General features: G+C 33.3%; 1 long non-coding RNA gene across 1 annotated transcript in view; it reads left to right on the forward strand.

Annotated features, from left to right (window-relative positions):
- Nucleotides 1–283: 283 nt before the first annotated feature.
- LOC139186811 (uncharacterized) overlaps nt 284–10,704 on the forward strand; it is a 34,295-nt gene continuing 23,874 nt past the window's right edge. The window contains exons 1-4 of the long non-coding RNA XR_011570418.1: nt 284–369; nt 5,761–5,860; nt 7,875–7,927; nt 9,548–9,627. This is a non-coding gene — a long non-coding RNA (uncharacterized lncRNA). The remainder of the gene's footprint in view (nt 370–5,760; nt 5,861–7,874; nt 7,928–9,547; nt 9,628–10,704) is intronic.

The following is a 10,704-nucleotide window of genomic DNA, read 5'->3' on the forward strand; positions in this document are numbered from 1 at the left end:
GAATAAAACATCATTCTCAGCTTTTAGGTTGTATAATTTTTTCAGTCCACATGCACTAGATTCTCAGCATTGGAAAGCCAGAGATTGTGTCAGTTTTGTTTAATATTGTACCACCAGCTGATCACCTGAAAGAGTGCTTGGGCTTCTGACATATTTGTTGAATGAATACTTTACCTTGTGTAAAGATAGCTTTTTAAGCCAGATATCTTGACCTTCTAATTCTGCAATTTATTCTGCCTCTGTGATACTTAAGTCACTCAAATTGAATTAATTTTCAACTGTCATTAGTTTAAATAGCTGCTTGATTTTTCCCTTAGGCCCTGGCTGCTAGACGGAATGATCCTGTTTCTGAATGTCAGGAATACACAGGTACACAAAATACTGGGCTAACTGAAAACTGGAATTTGGTTATACTTTGTTAAAGAACAATTATTTACATGATATGCAGATGAAGAACTGACACCTAGAGTTAAGAAATTCTATTTGCAAGATGTGGCATTACAATAATTTTATTTTTTAATTTTTATTTATTTTTCTTTTTTAAATTTAATTTTATTTTTTAAATTTACAATATTATATTGGTTTTGCCATATATCAAAATGAATCCTCCACAGGTATACATGTGTTCCCCATCCTGAATCCTCCTCCCTTCTCCCTCCCCATACCATCCCTCTGGGTCGTCCCAGCACACCAGCCCCAAGCATCCAGTACCATGCATCGAACCTGGACTGGTGACTCGTTTCATATATATTATACATGTTTCAATGCCATTCTCCCAAATCATCCTACCCTTCTCCTTCTCCCACCGAGTCCAAAAGACTGTTCTATACATCAGTGTCTCTTTTGCTGTCTCGTATACAGGGTTATTGTTACCATCTTTCTAAATTCCTTATATATGTGTTAGTATACTGTATTGGTGTTTTTCTTTCTGGCTTACTTCACTCTGTATAATAGGCTCCAGTTTCATCCACCTCATTAGAACTGATTCAAATGAATTCTTTTTAATGGCTGAGTAATACTCCATGGTGTATATGTACCACTGCTTTCTTATCCATTCATCTGCTGATGGACATCTAGGTTGCTTCCATGTCCTGGCTATTATAAACAGTGCTGCGATGAACACTGGGGTACATGTGTCTCTTTCAATTCTGGTTTCCTCAGTGTGTATGCCCAGCAGTGGGATTGCTGGATCATAAGGCAGTTCTATTTCCAGTTTTTTAAGGAATCTCCACACTGTTCTCCATAGTGGCTGTACTAGTTTGCATTCCCACCAACAGTGTAAGAGAGTTCCCTTTTCTCCACACCCTCTCCAGCACTTATTGCTTGTAGACTTATGGATCGCAGCCATTCTGACTGGCGGGAAATGGTACCTCATAGCGGTTTTGATTTGCATTTCTCTGATAATGAGTGATATTGAGCATCTTTTCATGTGTTTGTTAGCCATCTGTATGTCTACTTTGGAGAAATGTCTATTTAGTTCTTTGGCCCACTTTTTGATTGGGTCATTTATTTTTCTGGAATTGAGCTGTAGGAATTTCTTGTATATTTTTGAGATTTGTTGTTTGTCAGTTGCTTCATTTGCTATTATTTTCTCCCATTCTGAAGGCTGTCTTTTCACCCTGCTTATAATTTCCTTTGTTATACAGAAGCTTTTAAGTTTAATTAGGTCCCATTTGTTTATTTTTGCTTTTATTTCCAATACTCTGGGAGGTGGGTCATAGAGGATCCTGCTGTGATGTATGTCGGAGAGTGTTTTGCCTATGTTCTCCTCTAGGAGTTTTATAGTTTCTGGTCTTATGTTTAGATCTTTAATCCATTTTGAGTTTATTTTTGTGTATGGTGTTAGAAAGTGGTCTAGTTTCATTCTTTTACAAGTGGTTGATCAGTTTTCCCAGCACCACTTGTTAAAGAGATTATCTTTAATCCATTGTATATTCTTGCCTCCTTTGTCAAAGATAAGGTGTCCATATGTGCATGGATTTATCTCTGGGCTTTCTATTTTGTTCCATTGATCTATATTTCTGTCTTTGTGCCAGTACCATACTGTCTTGATGACTGTGGCTTTGTAGTAGAGCCTGAAGTCAGGCAGGTTGATTCCTCCAGTTCCATTCTTCTTTCTCAAGATTGCTTTGGCTATTCGAGGTTTTTTGTATTTCCATACAAATTGTGAATTTTTTGGTTCTAGCTCTGTGAAGAATACCATTGGCAGCTTGATAGGGATTGCATTGAATCTATAAATTGCTTTGGGTAGTATATTCATTTTCACTATATTGATTCTTCCAACCCATGAACATGGTATATTTCTCCATCTATTAGTGTCCTCTTTGATTTCTTTCACCAGTGTTTTATAGTTTTCTATATATAGGTATTTAGTTTCTTTAGGTAGATTTATTCCTAAGTATTTTATTCTTTTTGTTGCAATGGTGAATAGAGTTGTTTCCTTAATTTCTCTATTTTCTCATTAGTAGTGTATAGGAATGCAAGGGTTTCTGTGTGTTGATTTTATATCCTGCAACTTTACTATAATCATTGATTAGTTCTAGTAATTTTCTGGTGGAGTCTTTAGGGTTTTCTATATAGAGGATCATGTCATCTGCAAACAGTGAGAGTTTTACTTCTTCTTTTCCAATTTGGATTCCTTTTATTTCTTTTTCTGCTCTGATTGCTCTAGCCAAAACTTCCAAAATTATGTTGAATAGTAAAGTGAGTTTCTTATAAATCACTGATGCTCTTTATCTTGAAAATTTAAAAACTGGCTAATAAAATTTCCTCCATTTTTTATGTGTGTGTATGTAAAATTTATAGGTGACTGTTTTTGGTTTTTACAATAAAATCAAGTTATTATAGAAAAAAAAAAAGACATGCTAGAGCTTATCTAACCAAAAGATGTCAAAATTATTTCCTCTCTAGTGTCAATTAGCTGCTAGCACCTGCTTGAAGTTGTAGGATGAGAATGAGTGAGACAACTGTTTGGGCACAAGAGCAAGGAGAGCTGGGATCCATTTGCAATATCTACCATAGTTGCAGAAGATTGGGGCTTTGTGACATCTATTTCAACTCTGATTTGGTGCATAGACAAATACTTTTGAAATCAGAATATTTTCTTTACTAAGCCCCCACTACTAGTTCCAAATATAGTTAGAACTAAAATTTAAATTTCTTAACTTTTAAGTCTATTCTATATATTTCTAGAATTTTTTCTTAGTTAAATTTTTCCTACTGTATTTCTTTATTTAATTTGTTCTAAGGATTTGATACAAATGCATAATCTTTTGTTCTTGTTCTTGTTATTGGATTGGAACAAAATTATGCTCCTTTAAGGTTTTGTATCAGATTTTCATTTATACAGATGCTTAATGATAGCTAAAGCAAAAAAAAAAAATCATTGAATTACTGTTTTTTAATATTTTGACTCTTTTATTATTTTTTAGTATCTGACTCTTTGTGACCCCATGGACTGTAGCCTGCCAGGCTTCTCTGCCCATGTAATTTTTCAGGCAAGAATACTGAAGTAAGTTGCCATTTCCTCCTCCAGGAGATCTTCCTGAACCAGGGACTAAACCCATATTTCTTGAGTCCCCTCATTGGAAGGCAAGTTCTTTACCACTGTACCACTTGGGGAGCCCAACAATATGCAGACTCAAGTCTATTTCAAATATGTTGGTACCAAATTTAGCTGTACTTTGAAATGCTAAATATAAATTGTCTAAAAGACAGTTACAAATCTCTGCCTTACATCTTTCCCTGAAAATGTTTTATCTAGGAGTATGGCTTATTTTTGTGTTTATTTTAAAATGGAGATTGGAATCAGCCACTTAAACTATTTAGTCACTATAAATAAAAATGTATTAAATAGTCACTGTAGTTGCTTTTAAGAACTTTAATAAACATAAAATGACAAGGCTATTTTTCCATTCCACTGAGAATCTATGCTAAACTTTTCCCTATTGCAATGAAAGTGACCATACACTAGTTCACAAAACAGCATTTTTTCAGAAGCTTTACTGGGTCAATTTTAGTCTGTCTTTGGATATTGCAATGTAATTATGTATATTTATTTATTTATATGGGGTTTCCCAGGTGACACAGTGGTAAGGAATCTGTTTGCCAGTGCAAGAGACCCAGGAGCCAAGGGTTCAATCACTGGGTCAGGAAGATCCCCTGAAGGAGGAAATGGCAACCCATTCCAGTATTCTTGTCTGGAAAATTCCATGGACAGAGAAGCCTGGCTATGCAACCATGGGGTTGCAAAAAGTTGGACACAACTGAGTGACTAAGCACAATTTATTTATATGAATTATAAAGTATATAATATTAATATATAAATGTCAAATGCATTTAAGTATATTGAAAATTTTTGTATAAATATATTGATATGAATATATCATATGATATATAAAATATATTTTCATATACATAAAATTGGGCTTTTATACATAGCTCAGTTGGTAAATAGATATCTCAGTTGGTAAAGAATCTGCCTGAAATGCAGGAGACCCCAGTTAGATTCTTGGGTCGAGGAGATCTGCTGGAGAAAGGACAGGCTACCCACTCCAGTATTCTTGGGCTTCCCTGGTGGCTCAGCTGGTAAAGAATCCATCTACAATGCAGGAGAGCTGGGTTCAATCCCTGGTTTAGGAAGATACCCTGGAGAAGGGAAAGGTTACCCACTCCAGTATTCTGGCCTGGAGAATTCCACGGACTATATAGTACATATATATATGATATATAAATTATATTTTTCATATATACATAATAAAGCGCTTCAGAAAACTAGAGTTATAAAAGAGTTAAAAGATAACTAGTACAACTTTTGTCAGTATTATTCCTTCTTAAATTTCATGTTTTGCTGTTGTTCAGCCTCTAAGTCACGTCTGACCCTTTGTGACCCTATGGACTGCAGCACTCCAGGCTTCCCTGTCCCTCATATCTGCCATCTGAAGAGGAAATAATTGACTGGATTTTCAAGCAACAAATTTTACAAAAAGCAATATCCTCACTGAACAAAACTTTGTAAATGAAATCTTTTTTTTTGATGCTGTTAGTTACCTTGAAATTCCTCCAAAGCCCAGAACCATGCTTGACACAAAGAAGCAGCTCAATAAAAAATGTAACAGATAAAGAAGAAAATTGAAATCTCAGTACTATCAATTGGAAGTTTGTTAACAATGATTTTCATTATTGTTTCTAATGTGATATCTTCCTATATACTTTCAGGTACATTTTGCTATTAAGTAATTTAGTTTTCATATCTGAAGGTGTCTACTGCTATATATATATATATATATATGTTCAAAATAACATCTTTTATTTTGCTTAACTTTCAATAAAATACCCTGGAATATTAGTTCATCTTTATTCAAAACAATCTGATGATCCATGTAGATGGTGTTAAAAGCTTCTTGATTCATTTATCTCAAACAAGTGCCCAATTACCTGAGTTAAGTCAGTAAAATTTGTTGCTTGGTTGATTTCACTCCTTACTTAAAATGGTCTATTGTCATGCTAGGTAGACACAACCAGTTTTATTTTCCACTTTCTGTATCTTTTTAAAGTATAATATTGCTTCTCTTAGCATTTTCCAACATAGTGCTAAATGAATTCTTTGAAAGAACGTGCTGTGTAAATTTAAAGAATTTTTACTGTTGCAGATGACTTATTTCTGACAGGCATCTAGTTTGAGGACTCAATAATATTCATCAAGTGCAGAATTTGTTTTCACTTATTTCCCAACAAATTCAAATTTCTCTCTTCCTACAGATGTCTAGCTTGAAATCAGGGGTATGAAGAACTTCTCTGGAAATTCTATCCCTATTTAAAAGCAATGCTTTTGAAGTCTTTCCCCTAGGGAATATCAGGGGTATGTATTTCTTGCATAACTTTTTATAGAAAAGAGGTCTGCAGGTTTACCTAGCACATATACACTGAATGAATATGTTGTACAAATAAAATATATACTCAAATGCTTTCTTAGAAACAGACCTTTTCCTGTTGAATTGGGGAGAGCAGATTTGTGTTTTATTTGGAGCAATATAAAAGACTTTGAAGATTTTCGACTGTAACTGATTTATCAAAAGACTAAATTAAATGTACTTATGGAGTTACAATATTTTTTATATTCTAATAGTAATTGTGGTAACAATATAATGAAAGTTAGCATTTCATTGTCACAGAGCATATTCATTAGGTATATCTTATCTGACTACTGGGGTTAATCACATCTTGCAAAAGGGACTTTTACAATGATGGTTTAAATACATAAAGCAGAAATAATATTTTTACTGTGGTCCTTCAAGCTTCAGTCCATGTCTTTTGTGTAACAAAAGACAATTTGTTAAAGCCATAGTGTTTATCCAATTGTAATGTTAGTTGTTTTGTCATACATTCATATTTCTAAATTGTGAGTCTCTTGAGGTAGATAAATTCTCTTTAGACCCTGTAACTAGCATGGTACCTGAGTGCCCAAAACATTTTTAATTGAATGAATGAATTAATTAAAAAATGCAGAATGAAGAGATATATCTTACCACATGTTAGGGAATAATAATACCTGCACTGTTTTGGAAAAATTTTACACATGGTATTTAAGGAATGCAATTTCTTGCCAAATTAACTGGTTTATGGCATGCAGACTTATGGGAATTATTTTATATCTGTGATAATGCTTTACTATTTAGCATAGGGATATTGAAACCTAGGAACTGATATCTGGGGTAAGACCTTTGAATAATATGAACTTTTCCACATGGTGTTGCTCACAGAATTCAAACGGGGCATGTGAAGTGGGGCCCCTAGTTCATGTCCGTTATCAACTCTAATTGAAGTGTATCACAGTTTCTTTTAGCTGCCACTTAACAGTGTTATTGGTAACTGTGTCCATGTTTATTTAAATCAATCTATGTCCTCTTCTCCTCACTCTTGGGGCTAATGATATCTTTACTTCTCTCACTTTGTATTACTCATCACACTTTTTTCAAGGACCCAGTGGTGACTTTTTGCTACTAGTTTTTCCATATTTTGCAAAAAAATTCTCATAAAATTTAAATCAGTATTTTATTCATTTAGGCCTAGGTAGGGGCTTCCCTGGTGACTCAGATGATAAAGAATTTGCTTGCAATGCAGGATACCTGCCTTCAATCCCTGGATCAGGAAGGTCCCCTGAAGAAAGAAATGGCAACCCACTCCAGTCTTCTCTGGGAAATCCCATGGACAGAAGAGCCAGGCAGGCTATAGTACATCACAGCTCAAAAAGTCAGGCATGACTGAGTGACTAACGCTTTCGCTTTTCAAACCTAGGTAGAATTCTTATGAATAGCATACAGAAGTTTTTGAAGGTGAAAGGGAGATACTAAAAATATTTTCTTATTAAATTCTTTTTGAAGAACAGTTTTTAATTTTCATGGAATTAATACAATCTAAAGATATTTATGTTGATTTCCTAAGATACAATTATTCTCAAGCCACAGAGGTATATATATACACATAGATATAGGATTTTCTTTTTGGCAGTTTTTTTCTTTATAAGTATTTGTGTTTCATATGTTTTTATTTACAACTCTCTGGATTAATTTATTTAATATATATTTCAACCTCTGTGATATGCTAGGTATCATTTTAAGTCCTGAAGGTACTCAGTGAGTGAAAACAAAAAAGAAATTGCCTTCACCGAGCTTGAATTCTTGAGGCGGAAAACAAATAATAAACAAGATTAATAAGTAAAATATATATTCACAGTTATTATGATGTAAAACCATTAAGGAAAAATAATGCATTTTTTAACTCTTGGTGTATCTTCGACTTCCTTCCAGACTCCTATAATTTTATGTTGTTCCACAGCTCAGAAACTAATTTGTGATATTTTTTCTTCCTTTCAGGAAAATAAAAAGTCTTATTATCTTTAAAAAGCACTTACCAAGAGATTTCACAGGTAATAATTTTAGCCTACTGCGGTATGAGTAGACAGAATATGGTATGGGGTTTGGGACAGGAAAGAGGTCATGGCAGGTCAAGTGTCGCTGCACGAATCGCATAGTCCATGGGTCTTTCAATATGGAGGACGCACTCTAATACCTCAGTAGTCATTTGCAGTGCACTGCTGGGGAAAAAAAAAAAAAAAACCTAATGATAATTTAGAACTGATGTAAAACAAAGTTAAGTGGAACTCCTAATAGAGATTTGGTGCTTAACTTCATTATATCTAATCTAATTGTTCTGATAAACCAATAGGTTAAGCATTGTTACTACTTTAGATGAGGACCCTGAGATTTTGAGGGATAAAACACTATCCTCATTCATTAATTAGGTGCAAAGTAAAAATTAGCATGGAAGTCTGCTTGATTCATTCCTACTCTTTTCTCCTGAGAGCTGGACTATCTTCCTGTTCTCAACTCCTATTTCTCTTTTTTTTTTTTATTAATAAGTCCTTGAAAATTAGTGTTTCCTAAAGACTACTCCATTGAAAAATCGGTTCTAAGGAATGTTGAAAAGAGTTTTTCTAAAGAAGTTATTTGAAGGAAAATGTTTAATTAATAATTATTAAAGATAAATAGTTTTTATTTTTTAGCTTTAATATTTCTCAAAATATTTGGTATATAAATATGCTAAGGAATTGCAAAAAAATATAGAACGTCATTTAAATTAATCTCACATTTTTATGAGTATAAATCTTTTTTTTTGTTTTTGGGTGGAATATTCTGAGATCTGTGTACTAAGGAACATAATTTTCAGACTGCTCTTTTAAACCAAGGTTTTCCTAGAAAATGCTAGCTAATGATCAGCAATTTAGAAGACCGATTCCAGGATATCACCTTTATTTCCACTCTAGTGTTTAGTTATTATCAGAATTATGGTCTCAAACTTGCCACATTTTTAGAGAAACAGCAAAGAAAATGTGAATATAATTATAACTTCATATAAAATCAACAAGTCCCAATTAGTTGTAATGACAAATTCTAACATTCTTGAATGGAAAACACTAAATTCAAAATAGAATTAATATAGGCATTCTACCACATTGCTGACCATTGATGGATATTGATCTCAAAATTGTTATCATATATGGAAACCACTAGGCTGCATACCATCACTTCAGATTAACTTCATCAAAATATATTTGTTAATATGTGCAGTGTATGTCACGCGTCAACTTTCAGTGATATTTTGAAAATGCAATCACATATGTAAAAATATTTGAAAACAATAAGTAGCAACACTGGGGCAGCTACAGAATTAAAATTTATCTGGAAACTCACCTGTAAACCACGTTAATTTTCCATTGACAAAATTTCTCAAATTGGACAATAATGCTTTGATATCCCTCCCCCCAGTGTTTTCCATACTGCACTTAGTTATATTTTTTGCATCAGGTAGATTTGTATAGTTAAAGAGAAATCAAAATTAGCAGAATAAGTCAGTTAATCTCTTGAATTATCAATAACCGCTTGTTATTAATAGTAATGTGCAAATACTTTGCTAATTCATACTTTCATCCCTTATGTCTATGATTCACTTTGTTCATGGCATATGCTATTTCTGTTATAATTCAAAGTATGTCACTTCAGCCAATCTGGGCAACAGTCTTGAAACACTGAAGGGACCAACATCATTCAAGAAGACAGTATACAGCAGGTCAGTAATTTAGGAAATGATTTTCTTTGTAGAGGGCTTCCCTGGTGACTTAGACTGTAAAGAATCTGCCTGCAATGCAGGAGATGGAGGTTTGATTCCCAGGTCTGGAAGATCCCCTGCAGAAGGAATGGCTACGCACTCCAGTATTCTTGCTAGACTATGTGATATTTCTTATTTGAAACAATCCTTATTTACTGTACAATTTATACAAATAAGATTGGTTTTAAATTTGTGATTGTCTAAATTTCTAACTATGAGCTAAATTCATGGATATTTTAAGAATTATTAAGAGAAAGGTATTTATTTCAGACATAGCATCAACTAGAGGGGCCACTGACTTTCAAAGGATAGGTATAATTGTAATAATACTGAATAAAATATAATTGTATTAAATGGAACATGGGGATTGGGTGATACATGAAATGGCTACTGAAATGTAGTCTTTTTCTACACTTTTATTCAAGGCTTAAATTAAGCCAAGGTCATTTGTGATTGAGAGCTATTTGATTGTAGTTGGTATTCTCCAGGAAAAATTAATTGAGGGTCACCGTTTTATTCTGAGTAAAAAGCAGAACTGGACCTTCTGTATCTCTCAGCAGGATTCTGGGAAATCTTGTCTGAATCAGTCTATTTTGAAGCTATATTAACAGAGATTACGTTTCAGGACAAACTAGAATGGATTTGAACACTGACATGCTTTTCAAAAAATATATTTCCTACAGAAAAAAAAATACCTTGTATAAATTGTTTTCCCTGTGTTTTTTATCTCCTTCAGCAATACTTTTAATTTGGAATGGTGTTTGCCTCTTTTAGGCACACCTGAGTGTTTTCCTTTTTGATCTTTTGACATATTTTAATAAAGTTCTGTAATAAAAGGTACATTTTTCTATAATGAAGGTTAGATTTATTTTTCTTAAAATATAAAATGTCTCTTTTTACCTTAGAAAATAACATACATTTTCTTAAAATAAAATGTTTAATTAGTAGTATTTTTTAAATATAGTGCAAGTGTACCAACCAGTGACAATTATCATATATTTGAACATTTTAATTACAAAACAAGAAGTGTGTGTATAC

This window comes from Bos indicus, chromosome 14 (assembly GCF_029378745.1).
Source record: "Bos indicus isolate NIAB-ARS_2022 breed Sahiwal x Tharparkar chromosome 14, NIAB-ARS_B.indTharparkar_mat_pri_1.0, whole genome shotgun sequence".
Taxonomy (NCBI): Eukaryota; Metazoa; Chordata; class Mammalia; order Artiodactyla; family Bovidae; genus Bos; species Bos indicus.